This window comes from Eurosta solidaginis, chromosome 1, assembly GCF_040869045.1.
Source record: "Eurosta solidaginis isolate ZX-2024a chromosome 1, ASM4086904v1, whole genome shotgun sequence".
Taxonomy (NCBI): Eukaryota; Metazoa; Arthropoda; class Insecta; order Diptera; family Tephritidae; genus Eurosta; species Eurosta solidaginis.
This window is the reverse complement of record NC_090319.1, coordinates 56194110-56214705: the sequence shown is the minus strand read 5'-3', so window position 1 is coordinate 56214705 and position 20596 is coordinate 56194110.

Here is a 20596-nt window from a genome sequence, read left to right as displayed (position 1 = left end):
TCAGTAGTTATACGTTTTTTGCGGGATTGTGGACGCTCCGTTGACTGTGTAAGTGGTCATATCTTCGTCATCACTGCTGCCATACTCAATGCTTATGACACTAAGAATATAGTGATGCTTCCTTAACAGATAGTAGGCCTTCATATCCATGTATCAAACTATTCGCGATAACATTTACCATCTTACAAACTTTTATTTCCATTGCATGAAAGATAAAATTCCTGACAAATTTTCCGAACTTGAATCGTAATTTTCTGAACTTGAATTGTAATTTTCTGAACTTAAACTGGAAAAGGGTAGACCTCTTACTTATAAATGGTATTGAATTATTACGTCTGTTTGGGAGAATCATACATCTATGTATATTGGGTCCCAGGGCATATAGAAATAGATTGGAATGAAAAAGCGGATGGGCTAGCTAAAAAGGGCGCATCCCTTGAAGCTTGGTCCGTAGACGTCCAAATCAGATTAGGCGAGATTAAGAGAAGACGAGAGTTGCACATGATCGACAAAGCTGGGGAGGCGTGAACCCAAGCGCTCAGCAATGAAGTGTCGAATATCACGTGTATGTCCTTAGACTAACAAAGTTACTCTCATCATTAAAAAGAAAGGACTGTAGACTCATGACGGGTATTCTGACTCGAAATTGCCTTCAGACGTCACTTGCTTTTAAATTGGGCCTAGTGGTGGCAGATGTAGGATGTGCGGGTTGGAAGAGGAAACGATCTAGCAAGTTTTGTACTCATGCCATGCGCTTGCCAAACTAGGATTCCAGCTGTTAGGAGTGATACATCTATCAGATGTAGAAGCAGCCAGTGTCATAGGTCCTAGAAATCTTAAAGACTTTGGCAAGAGGATGGAGTGATTTTATAACATAGGTCCTGGTTTTTAATAGGGGTTTTCAGTTTGCTCGTTAAACGAACTTATGTTAACACCATGGAATCATTTAGTCTATGTGTGGTCCTCACGGACCAGCTAGTTACGCCTAACTAACTTAAGGTATACTATTCGGTCAGGATTGCTTACATACTAACGCACTTAAAGATGTTGTACTATTAGAGATTATTACCTTAATTGCTGCTTGGCTGTCAATGTCAAATAGCTGCAGTTTATGCTATTTTCCTCCAATGTTTCTACTGCTTAAGTCACGGCCACTATTTCCGCCTTAAAAACACTAGTAATCTGGCAGCTTGTAGGATCTGTTTATTTCCGAATCAGCGCAGTACAGCGCAGATCCTGCTCCTTCCATTACTTTCGAACCATCGGTGTACACTTGTATCGCCTCGTCTGCCGTTTGAGCGCCCTTGCGCCAACCTTCCATCTCTATTGTGGCTCTAAGATACTCATTCCTTAACCGGGAACAAATTCAGTATATACCTGGGCAGAAGTGTTGAGACGTTTTTGAAGCAAACTCTAAAATAGTTGCAACAGAGTTCTCAAGTAGAGCATTTTTAAGCCGAGTTATGTTATAGTGCGGTCTTATGCTCAGTAATCGTTTTCGAATGAATTTGTAGCTGTTCCCGTTGCCTTATTTTAGAGTAATATGTTATTGCAAGCTAATCTTCATTTATAAACTGAAATAAAAATGCTCAAACCTTGAAACAAAATATTCAAATATGCAACTGCTTAATGGCTCTGTGTAAAACTGCACAGCGTTGTCTTATTGTGCTGACAACGACGACAGCGCACCAATTCCTTACACCGCACAGTGTGATATATCATCAACCTAGCTGATATAAAGTCACGATTGGAATAAATAATTAATTTTTCTAGTCTACTCACCAACTTACGCTTTTACATAAAAATAAATATATTATTTGTAAACATTTATTATTATTTCACCACTTTTTAAGATTTTATTGAGCTAAATAAATTTAAATTTAGAAAGTTTATATCAAAGTTAAAAAAATTCATTAGAAAAAACGTATTATCGTGAAGAAAAGCATATTTTTTATGTAGTAATAAGTAATTGCAATAAAGTAAAATAAATGTAATCAAAATCAAAAAAATCTAAGTCGATAACGTTATGCTAATCGCTGAAACTTGAGTCGAACTCTTCATCTAGGTCTGAGATGTCGGAGCCTTGATCAAAATTTGCTTCTGGATTTCACAATAATTTAAGTACTTCTTTGTCGAATTTGCCTTAAATTTATTCGAGTTCTTTTCTGAAATAGGGTATATTAGGGGATCGACGACAAAAAACAAATATTGAATAAATCTTCCATTGTATATTTACGAGACATCTTTGTTATAATGTTTTGCCTGCAGCTCTTAAAATTTTTATTTCTAGTCTGCAGTGCTTCCTCTGAGAGCTTTCCTGTTGGAAGTAATGCTTTATCAATAATGTCTGCCCAATGAATCAAAATTTTGTGAATGCTCGATGGCATGTAATACCATGGGTACAAATCTAAAAACATTTTTGTGGTCAACGGCGAATCCACATGACATTGTTTTAAGTAGGACAGCAAATCGCTTAATTAAATTTTCGTCAACTCCCGTAATTTCCGCAGCATTTGAAGTGCATTGGAAAAACGTCTGGCTATGTTGCCATCATTGGTCGTCCCAAATCCTTGTTTTGTAACATCTACTAATAACCCCATGTCTTCTTTAAATCTTTTTTTTTCTCTCCTCAACAATCTTTTTTTCCGTTCCTTCAAGAGTTTTGTCCACCAACGCTTGCAGGTGGACTTCCGCTGACAGATCAGTTATAAGAATGAATTCTTTTGAAGGATAGCATGCAATTTTTTATTTTCTAGGAATTGATATGCTGGGTAAATGTCAGTATAACTTTATTTAGCCCCAGATTGTATTTCTAAATAAGTTTTAACTGTAAACTTTCGATTTATGTATAAAGCTACTTGCCTCTTCTGGAGTATATTTAATTAACACTGACGCTGGTCGAGTAAGGGCATGTTATATTTTAGTTGCGTCTGCATTTTTAGTGATGGCTTCTACCGTCAATGCTGCATCCCGCTGACCTGATAACCTCAAGCTAGAAGTAGTTGTGATAGACGGACGGCATGCCTCCAGTGTTTTAGATGTGCGCACGGTCCGAGGACCTAACATCGACTCGGACCATTATCTCTTTGCAGCCAAAATACGCACCCGCCTCAACGCGGCTAAAACCAAGGAACAAAAAACACAAGGAAAGTTAGACGTCGAAAAGCTTCAATCACAACAGACTGCCAATGATTTCGCAACTCGACTCTCACACCTGCTCTCTGAGAGCACAACTCATCCTGAAGGAATACAGGAGCAGTGGGAGCATATCTCCAAAGCACCGAGGAAAAAATAGGTTACCGGCGGCCACGAAAAAACAACTGGTACGATGAAGAATGCCGCGTTGCAACGGAAAGAAAAGACGCTGCCTACAGGGCTACGTTAAAAGCGAGCGCGACAAGAGGAGTGTGTGAACGCTATCGTGAGTTGAAAAGGGAAGCGAGACGCCTTTTCAGGAAGAAAAAAGCAGAAGCAGAAAGGCGTGAGTGCGAGGAGCTTGAGCTGCTAGCCACCAGCAATAACGCCCGAAAATTCTACAAAAAAATACGGCGACAGACGGAAGGTTTTAATACCGGGGCAAACTCCTGTAGGAATGAAAACGGCGACCTTGTAACTGATGTCCAGAGAGTGCTTAGATTATGGAGGGAATACTTCTTTGCTCTCCTAAATGGAGGCAGCAATTCACCGCGCAGAGATGAAGAACCCGATCCCGCAATCGATGATGATGGAATATATGTCCCCGCGCCCGATTATGACGAAGTTAGAATAGCAATAACCAGATTGAAAAACAAGTAAGGAAGGTTAAGTTCGGGTGTAACCGAACATTACATACTCAGTTGAGAGCTATGGTGACAACATAAGGGAAAATAACCATGTAGGAAAATGAACCGAGGGAAACCCTGGAATGTGTTTGTATGACATGTGTATCAAATGAAAGGCATTAAAGAGTATTTTATGAGGGAGTGGGCCATAGTTCTATAGGTGGACGCCATTTAGGGATATATCCATAAAGGTGGATCAGGGTTGACTCTAGAATGCGTTTGTACGATATGGGTATCAAATGAAAGGTATTAATGAGTATTTTAAAAGGGCGTGGACCTAAGTTCTATAGATGGACGCCTTTTCGAGATATCGCCGTAAAGATGGACCAGGGGTGACTCTAGAATGCGTTTGTACGATATGGGTATCAAATGAAAGGTGTTAATGAGCATTTTAAAAGGGAGTGGGCCTTCGTTTTATAGGTGTTCGCCTTTTCGAGATATCGCCATAAAGGTGGACCAGGGGTGACTTTAGAATTTGTTTGTATGATATGGGTATCAAATGAAAGGTGTTAATGATTATTTTAAAAGGGCGTGGGGCTTAGTTCTATAGGTGGACCCCTTTTCGAGATATCGCCATAAAGGTGGACCAGGGGTGACTCTAGAATTCGTTTGTGCAATATGGGTATCAAACGAAAGGAGTTAATGAGTATTTTAAGAGGGAGTGGGCCTTAGTTCTATAGGTGGACGCATTTTCGAGGTATCGCAATAAAGGTGGACTAGGGGTGACTCTAGACTTTGTTTGTACGATATGGGTATCAAATGAAAGGTGTTAATGAGTATTTTTAAAAGGGAGTGGGCCTTCGTTTTATAGGTGTTCGCCTTTTCGAGATATCGCCATAAAGGTGTACCAGGGGTGACTTTAGAATTTGTTTGTATGATATGGGTATCAAATGAAAGGTGTTAATGATTATTTTAAAAGGGCGTGGGGCTTAGTTCTATAGGTGGACCCCTTTTCGAGATATCGCCATAAAGGTGGACCAGGGGTGACTCTAGAATTCGTTTGTGCAATATGGGTATCAAACGAAAGGAGTTAATGAGTATTTTAAGAGGGAGTGGGCCTTAGTTCTATAGGTGGACGCCTTTTCGAGATATCGCCATAAAGATGGACCAGGTGTGACTCTAGAATGCGTTTGTACGATATGGGTATCAAATGAAAGGTGTTAATGAGTATTTTAAAAGGGAGTAATCCTTAGTTCCATAGGTGGACGCCGTTTCGAGATATCGCCATAAAGGTGGGCCAGGGGTGACTCTAGAATTCGTTTGTGCAATATGGGTATCAAACGAAAGGAGTTAATGAGTATTTTAAGAGTTAGTGGGCCTTTCTGGACCAGGGGTGACTCTAGACTTTGTTTGTACGATATGGGTATCAAATGAAAGGTGTTAATGAGTATTTTTAAAAGGGAGTGGGCCTTCGTTCTATAGGTGTTCGCCTTTTCGAAATATCGCCATAAAGGTGGACCAGGGGTGACTCTAGAATGAGTTTGTACGATATGGGTATCAAATTAAAGGTATTAATGAGAGTTTTAAAAGGGAGTGGTGGTAGTTGTATATGTGAAGGCGTTTTCCAGATATCGACCAAAATGTGGACCAGGGTGACCCAGAACATCATCTGTTGGATACCGCTAATTTATTTATATATGTAATACCTGCCAAGATTTTAAGGGTTTTTTATTTCGCCCTGCAGAACTTTTTCATTTTCTTCTACTTAATATGGTAGGTGTCACAACCATTTTATAAAGTTTTTTCTAAAATTATATTTCGCGTCAATAAAGCAAACAATTACCTTACCATATTTCATCCCTTTTTTCGTATTTGGTATAGAATTATGGCATTTTTTTCATTTTTCGTTATTTTCGATATCGAAAAATTGGGCGTGGTCATAGTCGGATTTCGTTCATTTTTCATGCCAAGATAAAGTGAATTCAGAAAGTACGTGAACTGAGTTTAGTAAAGATATATCGATTTTTGCTCAAGTTATCGTGTTAACGGCCATGCGGAAGGACAGACGGACGACTGTGTATAAAAACTGGGCGTGACATCAACCGATTTAGCCCATTTTCACAGAAATCAGTTAACGCCATAAAATCTATGCCCCTACCAAATTTCAAAAGGATTGGTTAATTTTTGTTCGACTTATGGCGTTAAAAGTATCCTAGACAAATTAAATGAAAAATTGCGGAGCCACGCCCATTTTGAAATTTTCTTTTATGTTTGTATTTTGTTGCACCATATCATTACTGGAGTTGAATCTTGACGTAATTTACTTATATACTGTAAAGATATTAAATCTTTTGTTAAAATTTTACTTTAAACAAATTTTTTTTTTAAAAGTGGGCGTGGTCCTTCTCCGATTTTGCAAATTTTTATTAAGCGTACATATAGTAATAAGAGTAACGTTCCTGCCAAATTTCATTATGATATCTTCAACGACTGCCAAATTACAGCTTGCAAAAGTTTTAAATTACCTTCTGTTAAAAGTGGGCGGTGCCACGCCCATTGTCCAAAATTTTACTAATTTTCTATTTTGCGTCATAAGTTCAACTCTCTACCAAGTTTCGTCGCTTTATCGGTCTTTTGTAATGAATTATCGCACTTTTTCGGTTTTTCGAAATTTTCGATATCGAAAAAGTGGGCGTGGTTATAGTCCGATATCGGTCATTTTAAATAGCGATCTGAGATGAGTGCTCAGGAACCTACATACCAAATTTCATCAAGATAGCTCAACATTTACTCAAGTTATCGTGTTAACGGACGGAGGGACGGACATGGCTCAATCAAATTTTTTTTCGATCCTGATTATTTTGATATATGGAAGTCTATATCTATCTCGATTCCTTTATATATGTACAACCAACGGTTATCCAATCAAACTTAATATACTCTGTGAGCTCTGCTCAACTGAGTATAACAACAAGGCCGTGGGCGCTGATGGATTGCCTGCGGAGCTATTCAAGTACGGCGGCGAGGAGTTGGTAAGGCGCATGCAACAGCTTCTTAGCAAAATATGGGCGGACGAGTGCACGGTTAGAATCTAAGAGTTCTTTGCCCAGTCCACAAGAAGGCGGATACTGCAAAATGCACCAACTATCGTGGAATCAGCCTTCTTAATATCGCATATAAGGTCCTTTCAAGTGTATTGTGCGAAAGATTGAAGACCACCGTGAACCGGCTGATTGGACATTATCAGTGCGGCTTCAGACCTGGTAAATCTACCATCGACCAGGTTTTCACAATGCGCCAAATCTTGGAAAAAAACCGTGAAAAGAGAATCGACACACATCACCTCTTCGTCGACTTTAAAGCCCCCTTCGACAGCACGAAAAGGAGCTGCCTATATGCCGCTAGGTCTGAATTTGGTTTCCCCGCAAAACGTATACGGCTGTGCAAAATGACGTTGAGCAACACCATCAGCTCAGTCAGAATTGGGAAGGACCTCTCCGAGCCTTTCGAAACTAAACGAAGTTTCAGACAGGGTGACCACCTATCGTGCGATTTCTTTAATTTGATGCTGGAGAAAATTATACTAGCTGCAGAACTTAACCGCACTGGAACAATATACTATAAAAGCGTGAAATTACTGGCATATGCTGATGACATTGATATCATCGGCCTAAACACCCGCGCTGTTAGTTCTGCTTACTCCAAACTGGAAAAAGAAGCGGTAAAGATGGGTTTGATGGTGAATGAGGACAAAACGAAGTACCTGCTGTCATCCAGCAAAGAGTCAGCGCATACGCGCCTTGGCAACCGCGCTACTGTTGGCAGCCATAATTTCGAAATAGTAAAAGACTTCATTTATTTGGGAACCAGCATCAACACTAGCAACAACATCAGCACTGAAATCCAGCGAAGAATCAATCTTGCCAATAAATGCTACTTTGGAGTAGGTAGGCAATTGAAAAGTAAAGTCCTCTCTCGGCGAACGAAAATCATACTCTACAAGTCACTTATCGTACCCGTCCTGCTATATGGGGCAGAAGCATGGACCATGACAACAGCAGATGAAGCGGCTTTGGGAGTGTTCGAGAGAAAAGTTCTTCGAAAGATTTATGGACCTCTACGCGTTGGCGATGGCGAGTACCGAAGAAGATTTAATGATGAGCTGTACGAGCTATACGCAGACATCAACATAGTCCAGCGAATTAAAACGCAGCGGCTGCGCTGGCTAGGCCATGTTATGCGAATGAATGATGATGCTCCGGCCAAGAAAGTGTTTCTATCGGAACCCGCCTATGGAAGCAGAGGTAGAGGGCGGTCCTCACTCCGTTGGAAGGACCAGGTGGAAAGCGATTTAAACTCCCTTGGTGTGACCAATTGGCGCCGGTTGGCGGAGCGAAGGAGCGACTGGCGCGCCTTGTTGGACGGCCATAACCGTTTAGACAGTTAAGCGCCAATTAAGTAAGTAAGTAAGTAAGAAGTAGTTATAAAAGACAACTCTTTTTTCGAATAATTTCTTATCAAATGTGATAACTCTTTCCTTTTCGACTGATTACTAGCCTCCGAAAAAGATATCACTGTTCATCCCTTTATCTTTAAAATATTATCAAATTATTTAAAATATGTCTGCAACTTTTCCACTCACAAATTTTGAAACGGCTTTTTTAATTTGAGTCAAGTTTGAGCTGTCATTTTTTTCCTTTGCGTTATTTTGCTTATACCGAATCTTGAAAAGTTCGTCCTTTGAAATTTCCATATTTCCTGAAAACAAAATATTACATGAAAACCTGCATTTTCCTTCAGCTAAAGTTGTACTATTTTAGTTATACGAATAATAGCAAACAAGTTTAGATAAAAATTAAAGCGGATAAACGCGGATAACGAGATTGCTGGTCTTATGAATTCAAAACATTTCAAAAATTTTACGTAATTTAACATTATCCCACTATAACATGAAAAACCAATTCCTCTTCAATTAAAATCACAAAAATGTATATTTACTAAAATTAGCACACCTCAGAAAATAAACACAATATTATACTTTAGCAATTCAAGTATAACTCATAGCAGGCCAGCAATTTAAACTTTCATATTCAATGGCAAAAATTCGAGTTAAAACGTTTTCTCAATTGATATGCTTCCAAATAAAGCTCCGTTAGTCTATTCAACTTAGTTCAAATTTCCTAGTTTTTTTATTTTTTCGCTTAATTACGTATTTCTAAATAGAATTTAATTTTGAAATTCAATGATATACTTTTTTTAATTAATATTTTCTAGAACATGAAAGTAATACACTGTGCACCGTGCCGAAATGGCGTCAATAGCACTCGAGGCTTCAGTAAAGTAGGTGGAGCATATAACAATGGTTTGGAACGCTGACAATATCATTTACACAAATACATGAAGTAAGCAAAGCGCACTTGGCGGATCAAAAAATTACTATGGCGGTATTTTGTCGCTAATTAGTTGCGAAGAGGCACAATTTGGCGCTCTTTTCAAAGTACTTTTTTTTAGGTGCTTTGCTAAGTTGACGTGAGGTTAAAAAAAAATCACTCGTGAACTTAAAAAAGAGTGACATAATTTTTCTTTTCGCAACTAATTAGCGACAAAATACCAGGTAAAACGCATTTCGATCATTGAATAAGTCAGTTTGTACGAGGCTAAATCCACGTAAACTTATCGAAGCCCCCAAAAAGCACCAAGAAAAGAGCGACACATGTTTTCTCATCACAGCTAATCAGCGACAAAATACCGATCTAGACATTTTTTGATCAGCCGATGGTGCTTCGCTGAATTCGTATTCATTACTTACATGCACGTAGTTTTACTAGAAACTCGCAAGGAAAAAAAAATGATGCTTGTGACGCAGTCAATAGAGCAAACGGACCAGGTGGGGTCTCATAAACTGCTAAATGACATCAGAAAGTATTATTGAGCGCCTCAAAGAGCAATTGTGTTCCACATAGCATTGATGCTGCCCATGGCGTTGGCTTCATGATTTCAGCGCACGAAATTCACGACAATACCCAGCTCAACTGTTAATTGATATGACACCTTATTTTCTCATTCGCTTCAACTTTTACAAACTGTTTTGTCGCTGTAAATTTCTTAGAAATTAGATCAGTGGAAAAATGCATTTTAAAAATGTTTTTCTTGATTGCTGATGCCGCTAAAATACTGAAAACATCACGAACAACGCATCAAATAACTGCAAATGTGTACGGTCGCCCTTTTCAAATGAGCCGCACGAATAGCCCACCCGAACTACAGTGTGGCTTATAAGTTTAGGAACTCATAAAAAAATATGAATAAAAAATAGCATGAATTCGTGAATTACTCAAAATTTAAAGTAATCAAACTTATTCACTTCTTTTGAATTGTAAGCATTGGAAAAATTAGATTACTACATTCGTAACCTTTTGTTTTGGATAGCTTTTAACACCAACGTGTTCTAAGTTCAAATTTTTTCTCGGCTCGTTAGTTATTCCTTTTAAATTTTTGCTGCCATTTTTTTATGAGCATATTTTTCATCTCAGAAATTCTATGGTAGGGGTTTTCGCCTCGACGCACAGTGGCATTTTTGCATGATTTAGACGCGAAAAATTAATAACTCACGGAAAAATGTATATTTTTCATTCAAACCAAGTGTATATGTTTGTATGCCTTACCCCCTTTAGTGAGGATAGTCGGAGGGTGGTTGGGGGGGGGGGGCTTTTGGTTGGACCCCTCCACAAATTTTGAATTTACCCCAATCAAAAACTTTATTATAGCCTTATCTTGTTATTTTGTTCACAATTAAACATACCTATATTTAAATTTCTTATCTTCTTCAAACCATGAAGCAAACTTTCCAAGAAAATTAACTTTGGTGTAATTCACTTGAATCCATCTCATACAAAGTTTGATAAAAAAAATTCGTCATACAATCCCTCGTCTCTATTTACTCCCTCCCTAAAACAGTACACACGTGGTGTTAAACGGCTTTATCCTTTTGTTTTTGGCCACGTTCTGCAACCCACACCTCATACAACTCCCTCTTTGTGATCGTCATTATATCAAAAGGGGGACCTAGGGGAATGAAGAATCATTTGAGTTATATGCAATAATTGAATTATTGTAGAAATTCAAAAATTATTGTGGTACAGCGTGGTTCAAACTTTGGCAGGCTTTTCTTTTCACGTTTTATATATTTTCAGCCCAAAAATAATACACATTAAAAAACTCAAAAAATACTCAACCAAAAAACTTTTGAACACTTGCAAAATAATATAATTACGTGTAGATTTTAAATAACCAAAAAATATTTTAGCTTTTGTTTCACCACAAAGTTTTATTTAATTTTAAACCACGCGTTATTTCACTTCTGTATATTGTACTACTTAGCGCGTCATCAACAACTCACAGTTTGACAGCAGATTATTCAATGAAGAACAATAATTATAAGAAATGATAATCACCATTATATACTGTGGACATTTTAAAAACAAACTGCATTCAAATTTCAAAAAAACAAAATGACTGATGTGGTTTTTATTTTGATTTTCGGCCTTTCAAAAGTTATATCAAGAAGAATTTTTCGAAAATTCTTCTTGATAAAACAAAATGACTTGAAAATTTTTACTTGTTCGCGTCTAAACCAAGCAAAAATGCCACTGTGCGACGCGATCACTTAAGCAAATAGTCGCAAACGATTTGTTTTTTTTTTTGTCAAAATCATGAAAAATATATGGAAGTGGGGTTGCCAACTAGTATTTTTTTTATTATACTCAGTGTGCTTTGCTCGCAGAGTATATTAACTTTGGTAACATAAGTAGGTTGTACAGGTATAAAGGAATCGAGATAGATATAGAATTCCATATATCAAAATCATCAGTATCGAAAAAAAATTTGATTAAGCCATGTACGCCCGTCCGCCTGTCCGCCCGTTAACGCGATAACTTGAGCGAATATTGAGATATCTTCACCAAATTCGGTATATGGGCTTATCTGGACCCAAAATAGATTATATGATTGAACTAGAATGAGTGAAATCTATTGAAATAACAGACATTTCTGTTTTTTTTCTAGATTAATAGCGTAAACTTTTACATCAACAGAGTTTTCTGTTCATACCTATGACATTAATACCTGTTGAAAAAATAAAACCCGGATAAATATATTTTTAAACTTACGCATTTTTTTTATTTGAATAAATTACACATAAGTACATTTCATTTCTAATGATTTTATTGCTATATTTAGTAATATTAATTAAAATAATAATAACTTAAATCTGAATTCAAATAAACAAAACTTGTTCCGAATCACCACCGAAAGCTTTGTACGAAAGTATGTTGCCATATATATACGTAAATATGTGAATACATAAATACGCATGCTTGCTACATACACATTCACACACGCGTTAGTACATGCTCTAGCGAAAATAAGAGCATGTACCGTTTGTTAAACCACATTGGCGTAGGTTTCAAGAACTTTATTTCAACTTTACAATTAAACATTATACACATCATTAAACATTATGCACTTTATTACTTTGTTTTATTGAACGCACTTTCACCAAATTTTATTTTTTATAATTTATTTAATTTATAGTTTTGAACTTCGCCGCGCATCACTTTACTGCTTATTCTCAATTTCTGCTCTCGCATATAGAGTTGCCACACGTGATTTTTTCGAACAAAACTTGTAGTATTAATGTTTGACATAACATTTTAAATAGAGAACTTGTATGTTATAGAAAAGTAAAGAATGAAAACGCTGGAAGGTAATTCACCATTGGAGTAACTATATATGTAATTCGGCAAGTTTAATACTCGTAACACTTTATTTTGAAACGATTCCAAAACAACTCGTAACTTCTATGCTGTCTGAAACATAAACATTAAAAAGGACCACCAACATTCATATCAGCGCAAAGGCAGATGCCTTTAGCTGCTAAGCCATATGAATGTCCCGTTGTTCGCTGTACAATTGGTCTCTAAGAGTTGCCTTTTTGTTTATATTCCTTTTGATCACCATGTAGGATACACTCTGTATGTAGTTTATTCCTAATGGTGTGGATATGATTTTTAGGCGCGCTTTTGAAAGCTTAGTAACATTTGTTCGAATTTTTACAGTATTTGTTTTTAATACTTCCGCTGTTACTATTATATCAATACAGTAGAGTACAGCGAACAACGGGACATTCATATGGCTTAGCAGCTAAAGGCATCTGCCTTTGCACTGATATGAATGTTGGAGATTCGAGTTCAACGCTCAGCTCCCGAAAAGCTAGCTGACGAAGAAGTGAAATTCAGAAACATGCCCTAGTAACCATCGCCGTTTGTAAACTTACAATTTTTTCTCTAATATCAATTACAAAAACTATTGTATAAAGCAATATGAGCAAAGCTCGCTGATTAAATACATATGATTAAAAAGGATGTTTTTTATTATCTTATTAGATTTGTTCGTGTGAGTGAAAATTCGTCAAAACTTAAACAAAATATTACTAATTTTGGAAAAATCCTGTTCGTTCAAACAAAACTTTTGCAACAAGAAGGCCCAATTTTGCATTTCGCTTGGAGGAGAAGTTGCAAAATTGTACCCGATAAATAGGTGTCCCGGTACGGAATTTTGTTAACAGCGACAATTTCTCTTCTGTTGAAATGACTAAACTAATTTGTTCGCTTGACAAAGAACTCCGTCGAATTAACCATAATTCGGTCAATTTCACCGAATCTCCGTTAAGTCAAGAAAAACAGAACAGATTTGTTGATTTTACTAGCACCATTTGTTTCAGTGTAACGAAATTCAGCAAAGAGCTTGCCTTTACTATAAGGAATGCTTCCAAGAAAAAGAGACGGTTAATGACTTTTATATAATTTTCGTGAACGAATAAAATAAGCTATATCTTTGCAAAAAAGAGCTTTATATCAATTATATTTCTTTTTCCAAGTAGAGATATAACAAGAACTAGGTAAATATTTAAATTTTTGAAAATGGGCGTGACACCGCCCCTTTTATGACTAAGCAATTTTCTATGTTTCGGGAGCCATGATTCGAAGAAAAATTTAAATATATTAAAATTGGGTACACATATTTTTCCCTTAGCAGGAAAAATTTTATGGTAAAAATGGACGCGATCAGTTATAGACCACGCCTACTTTTATATAAAAAAAAATTAAGCGGGTCGTAGACTAGAATAATAAGCTATAACTTAGCGAAAAATAGTATTTTATCAATGATGTTTCACTTATCAAGTTTTATTTTTTAAATGGGGAGACATTTTTTTTAAATGGGCGGCGCCTCGTTTATGTAGAAAATTTATTTAACTCAAATGAAATGTACAACTGAAGCTCACGCTGAGAATATAATGTTCGGTTACACCCGAACTTAGACACCCTTAGTTGTTTTTTAACCAGCATTTTGCTCATCTTTTTATTACGGTTTTTATAATGTCTTCAAATTTGTTCCATAGTTTGTATGATTGGCTTCATGTAAATCTTGTTGTTGTTGTAGCAATGCTTCGCCCCTTCCAATAGGTGCGATCAATCACTTGTCATGAATGTCGTCTAACGGGAGTCCAAAGAAACTAGCTGTTTCAACAGGGGTGCACCATAATGAGAGGGGTGTTAGAGGCGTTGGTTCCACATTACAATTGAAGAGATGGTTGCTGTCATGTGGGAACACATTGCAAGCAGGACATACATTTTGTATGTCGGGGTTGATTCTGGATAGGTAAGAGTTTAACCTGTTACAGTAACCAGATCGAAGTTGAACTAGAGTGACGCGCGTTTCCCTAGGAAGAGTGCGCTCCTTTATGTACTGGATTCGCGGGGAAATTCCTGGCAAAGGGGTTCGACGCCTGTTTGTGGATATTACTGAGGACCTGCTTGTGCTTTTTTGCATCATACGGCTGTGTTCTCAGGTGCCGTATTTCCTCAAAATGCTTACGTAGATGATTAAGCAGCCTTATCAATCAGATGTCTGTTGGGATGCCCAGGTTTCTTGGTATGCAACAGAAACTGTTTGTTTAGCATTTTGATTCTCTTCCTAATGGAGAGTGGTGCAGGTGGTGTTATGAGGACATAAGACGACAGCCCGTAGCGGTTCTGAGAGCAGCATTTTGGCTGGCCTGTATTTTCTTCCAGTGAGTAACCTTTAGGCTTGGCAACCATATCGGGGACGCGTCGCAATCGGCTGGCCAAGTAAGTAATGAGCGTTTCTTTATCTCTACCGCAAGTGCTGCCGGCAAGAGATTTGAGGATTTTATTACGGCTCCGTACAATTACGGTTGCATGCTCTCCAAAATGTAGATCCTAATCGAACGTCACACCCAAGATTTTAGGGTGGTTGTAAGACAGTCGGTAGCGTACTGCCATAGCATACACTCACTTTTCTCGGAACCAGACGTAGCTATATTTTTTTTGTGGTAATAAATTGCCAATAAACTAGGGATAAATTATTTAAAATATAATATTTGACCTGGAATCATGAAAGGACCTAAGTGCGAAAATACCGTTGTTCACTTTTTAAGGGATTCTTAGAAAATTTAACGCTCTATCCAATGGAACAAACCGCAGTTTTCTATCTTTTTTATCGCGTTTTCAAGCCAAATCGGACCTCAAATACGACTTTTTGGAAATATTTCGAACCATGCGCCACCTATCGGAGATTTTTTTCTTATTGCATTGTCATCCGGTTCTGAACTATATTCCAAGTTTCCAAATTTCGATAAGCTACAAGTATCGGGAAGTTACTTAAATTTTAATTATAAAATTCGTTCACAATGGCCGGCCGCTACATAGAGTCAAGCTAAACAAAAACTTTAAACGCGTTTTTCTCTAAAACTTGTTTTCGCAAAATAGGTCCCTTTCATGATTCCAGGTCACACATTGTTGTTAGCTATGGTGTGTATGCCTCGTTAATACGACCCTTTAAAGGCCCTGAAAACTTGTAATATTCATAACATATACATATGTATATTGGCATCTGTTATTAGTGCATCAGCCTAAAAAATGTGATAACTTCATAAAATAGGAAACGTAGAAAATTTTTAAAACAAAAATTAAAATCTACAAAATGTGAATAAATTCGCCAACCCAAAAATTTATAGATTACTAGCGGCCCGGTACGTGCTACGTATAAAGTGAGATATTAAATCAAACTCATTTATTACAAAAAAAAAAGGTATTTTATTATTTGCTAGCTATTTTAAAACTTATTCCAAAACATGTGGATAAACAATATTTTTTGTTTTTCCATTTTGAGCATGAATAAACAAACGCCTGGGGGTACCGACTCTGGAACAGGCAACATAAAGTTGGACAAGTGAAAAACATGATTCCTCCAAATTCACACCACAAACGTTAAGTGTTTGCCCTTGGGCTTTGTTGATGGACATCGCAAATGATAAACTCACAGGATATTGTAATCGTTTGAATTCAAATGGCATATCAGTTGGAATCATAGGGATGCGCGGTATTAAACAAACTTCTCCTTTTGATTTACCAGTTAAGATCGTAGCTTCAATCAAATTTGTCAATACATTTTTCACTGCCAATCTGGTGCCATTACACAGTTTTGGTGGATTAATATTTCGCAATAATATAATCAAAGAACCCACTTTCAGATTCAAACAATGCGGTGGCATACCAGCCGGTTCTAATGAATTTAAAAATTCAATTGGATAATTCATTGCCTCATCTTGATTCATAGCACTGTCAATTGATTTATATGTCGTGACTACACCTGGGAATTTTGCTTGAATTTGAAAATTAATGGCATTGATATGAATGTTCTTCGGTGCTAAAATGCCGCGTTCCCTCAACCAATCATGATTTCTGTAATTCTGAAGAATATTTGGAAAAACAGATTCAATCAATTCATTTATCGATTTCGTAATTGTACAAAAATTGTTCGGTACAGTGATTAATCCGTTGGTTCTGTCGATTTGTATTTTGCCATCACCAATTTCTAACAATTGTTTCGGAAACTCATGGTCAGCTGGATCATTTTGTATGTGTGAATACGCATATTAATGTTCAGTGTCAATTTTTGTACATATCTCCAAAGAACTGATGACTTCAAACAGGCATTTATTTCATCAGCAGGAGTTGGTCAAGGAATGACAGGCAATGTTTGTCGAAAATCCCCTGAAAGTAATATCAAAGCACCACCAAAAAGCTGTTGATTACCACTTAAAACTTGCATTGTTCGATTAAATGCTTCTAGTAATTTTTTATTCGCGATTGTAAACTCATCCCATAAAATAACACTGGTCAACAACATTTTTGTACATGGGTCGTGCGTATATTTTTTTTATTGCTTTTGCACCTAGAAATAAGAATATGAACATAAAAAAGTTTTTGATTTGGTTTTGTTCGAAAAAAATGAGAAAAACGAAAAACATGAAAATTCATCAAAATTTGACATAGATTTGATTTATTCTAGTATAGTAAAAATCAATTTAAGATTTATTCTTATAAATTTAGTTTTAGAATACAGTTTAAATGTTTAAAAATGATTTTTCCTGAGTTTCCTGCCATATTCGGTAACATTTTCTCTTATTAACGTCCAAATGTAGTCCCCCATCATGCTTTCCGTATACTGGCCTTGGTACCGTTTCTCAAACTTCATTATATCTTGATGGAATCGCTCCCCGTGTTCTTCTGAATAAGCTCCCATATTACCTTTGAATTTATCCAGATGTGAATGTAACATGTGCATCTTTAGCAACATTCTACATCCGATGGCGGAAAAATTCGTAATCATGCCAGGTTATAATTTTCATTCCTATGATTTCCACGAAAGCCATGAACCCTGCCTTAAAACTGTTCCACGCTAGTTTCTCCTCATTGCTAAGTAGGTCCGGGAAAATATCGCAGTTCATAATTTTTTTATTTGAGGGCCAACAAAGACTCCAGCTTTAATTTTCGCCTCTGACAGCTTTGGAAAAAAAGTCTGCAAATATTTGAAAACTTTAGACTCAATATTAAGAGCCTTCACAAATTGTTTAATAAGGCCCAATTTAATATGTAATGGCGGCATCAATATATTTTTAGGATCGAAAATTGCTTCATGTTTAATATTAAATCTTCCCACTCCATACTCAGTACGTTCAGGCCAATGTTTTTGGCGATAGTGGGCGGCATCATTTCTGCTATCCCATAGGCAAAGATAACAGGAGTGTTTGGTATATCCACCTTGCATTCCAGTAAAAAAAACAAACCATCTTGAAGTCTCCAAAACCTTCCCACTTGTATTCCGTATATTTGATTGCAGTTAATAGCATTTTAATACTGTCATAATTTTCTTTGAGATGTATGGAATGTGCCAGTGGAATAGATGGACATTTGTTCCCATTGTGTAGTAGAACTGTTTTAGACTTTTTGTTGAGCTGTCGATAAAGAGGCGCCATTCATTTGTATTACAAGGAATACCAATTGCTTCAAATAAAACTTTCACGTCATAGCAAAAACAGAGTCCATCTTCCTTACTGTAGAAACAAGAAAATTCTTCATGACGCTTTCTTTGCCGAGATATTCGAACATCAGAAGTAAGTAAATTTCGTTGTTTAAGCCGCGATGCTAATAACTCTGCTTTGTCTTTTAATAGATTTAAGTCTCTTATTAAGTCATTGAGATCTCCAGAGTTGATGAGATGTGGTATTCTTGGTTCAAATTGAGGAACAAATTCGGAATGTACGGATGCAGATGAACTCGGTGTTTGAAAGCTTCCTTGAGGGAATAGTTGCTTTTCCAACACAGGTGGATCAGGTACAGGATTTTGTTCCGAATGTGGTACTGGAGCGGATGTCGATGGTAGTTCCGGATATATTATTTTCCTTAAACGTTTCCCTTTCAGTGGTTTCACTACACAAAAATAGCAATCAGTGTCATGATTACTCGGTTCCCTCCAAATCCTCGGCACTGTGAACTTCATGGCTCTTTTCTCACCCTGGTACCAAACTATAATAAAACGTAAAGCATTTCATAACAATTTCAGTTATTATGCAGTTATATATATGTAGATATATGTATATATATATGAAACAGTTAGTACAATAAAAAAGAGAAAATAATGATTCTGCAAGAGTTACATGAAACATGTGGAGCCCATTTTTTGTCCTGGTTTTTAACAGGTAGACCGAAGTAGGCTAGGTAGGTCTCGCAAATCCTTGTGTTTTTAGTTAAATCAAACTTTTTTGTCTTCTTTTAATACATTCGCCACATATATAGCAAAACGAATTAGCCGCTCGTTTACAACTTCTCGAATACATCATTCCTCTGTGATATGCAAAAACATAGTGTCGCCCACAACGAGTGACCCAAGAAACTACAGCTTCTTAAAAAAAAATTTTACTTACAAAAACGCTATCAGCTAGCTGGCTAGGCCTGCCAATCCGTGAGTAAAAGTTTCGATGAGTTTCTTAATATGTACTTAACGAATTGCAAAATCTACCTAAAATCATGTGTATCTAGGACCTTTTATCTCCTTTTTACTGTTTCTCAGCCACATTTTTTTGGTTATTTTTTTAAGATGAGTATGCTGTGCTTTAAGTAGATCTTTTTTCGATGCATCCCTGCATCAGGTAGCTACCCGCCGCCCTCTATCGACCGAAATAGCGCGAAAGGACCTACATTAGCCTGGTGCAAAAATGCAAAATTTTCAAATCGCTATAACTTCTACAAAACCAAATATTTTTGATTCGTAATTGCATTTTTTTTATAGAATTGAACATAGAATCCGAATATTTAGGGCAAAACCCATATACAAAAAAATTTTTTTTTTTTGTTGACCTGTGTAATTGACGTTAATCGCAGAACTTTTGCCATAGCAGAATTTCTTGAAATTATGCAAGTTGGAGTTTCAATCACCTGTACATTCAATGGCAATTTTCTGTCCGACCACCTACTAATAATGTAGCAGCAATTCCCTTAGATGCAAGTGCCAATGCAATTTTCTGTTCCGATCGAATAGTGGCTAAAATCAGTGATATAGCGAACGTTTTGCCTGTACCAACATGTGCATCCAAGAAATATAATCCACCTGCATTATTGGAAATGGCTTGCATGATTGTGTCATATACATGTTTTTGCTGAATATTCATTTTGGTTATATTCGATTGTACAAATAAACGCAAATCATTAGAATTGAATTCCTGCTCACGTTGCAATTCACGATCAAACAGATCATGCATCTCATGATTTGGTGCGATCATACCCAATTGTACTAATGTTTTATTTGCAATCGTTACACATATCTTCAATTATTATCGTATTCAGAAGTCAGAGTCTGACTTTTCACCTCGTATAACAGCTGTTATACTAAATTTCTCAAAAAAAGAATGCAGCCCTTCTAATAAGGGAAAAGGGCGGACCGCGCCCACATTTTTACTTGTTCAATTTGCTGAACGCGTTAACAAAAAAATAAAATAAAATTTCGAAATTAGAATTTCGAACTTCAAACTTCGTATGCCGATATCTATTTTTTGGAGGCTAAGTTCAAAAAACTGAGATAGTACTTTGTTTACTTAAGCCTCAATCTCTACAAAAAAGTGGGTTTGTCCAATACCCAGAAAAAAAGTTGATTTTGTCGCATAGTGTTATTATTATAAATACGAAACAACAGGTTTGACTCACTTATTTACTTCGACTACCCCTATTCGTGATATTTGGCATATCTTTATTAACTTTTCATTGAAAACACTGCAATTTTTCCTCCAAAAATATCATGAGTTTCAGGTCTAAGTATAATAAGAATCAGGTAAAATAACAGTTGCAATAAATATTGAAAGTGTTATAACTTCTTTGTTTATTATTTTAGTAATATGGTTTCAAAGCAACATTTTC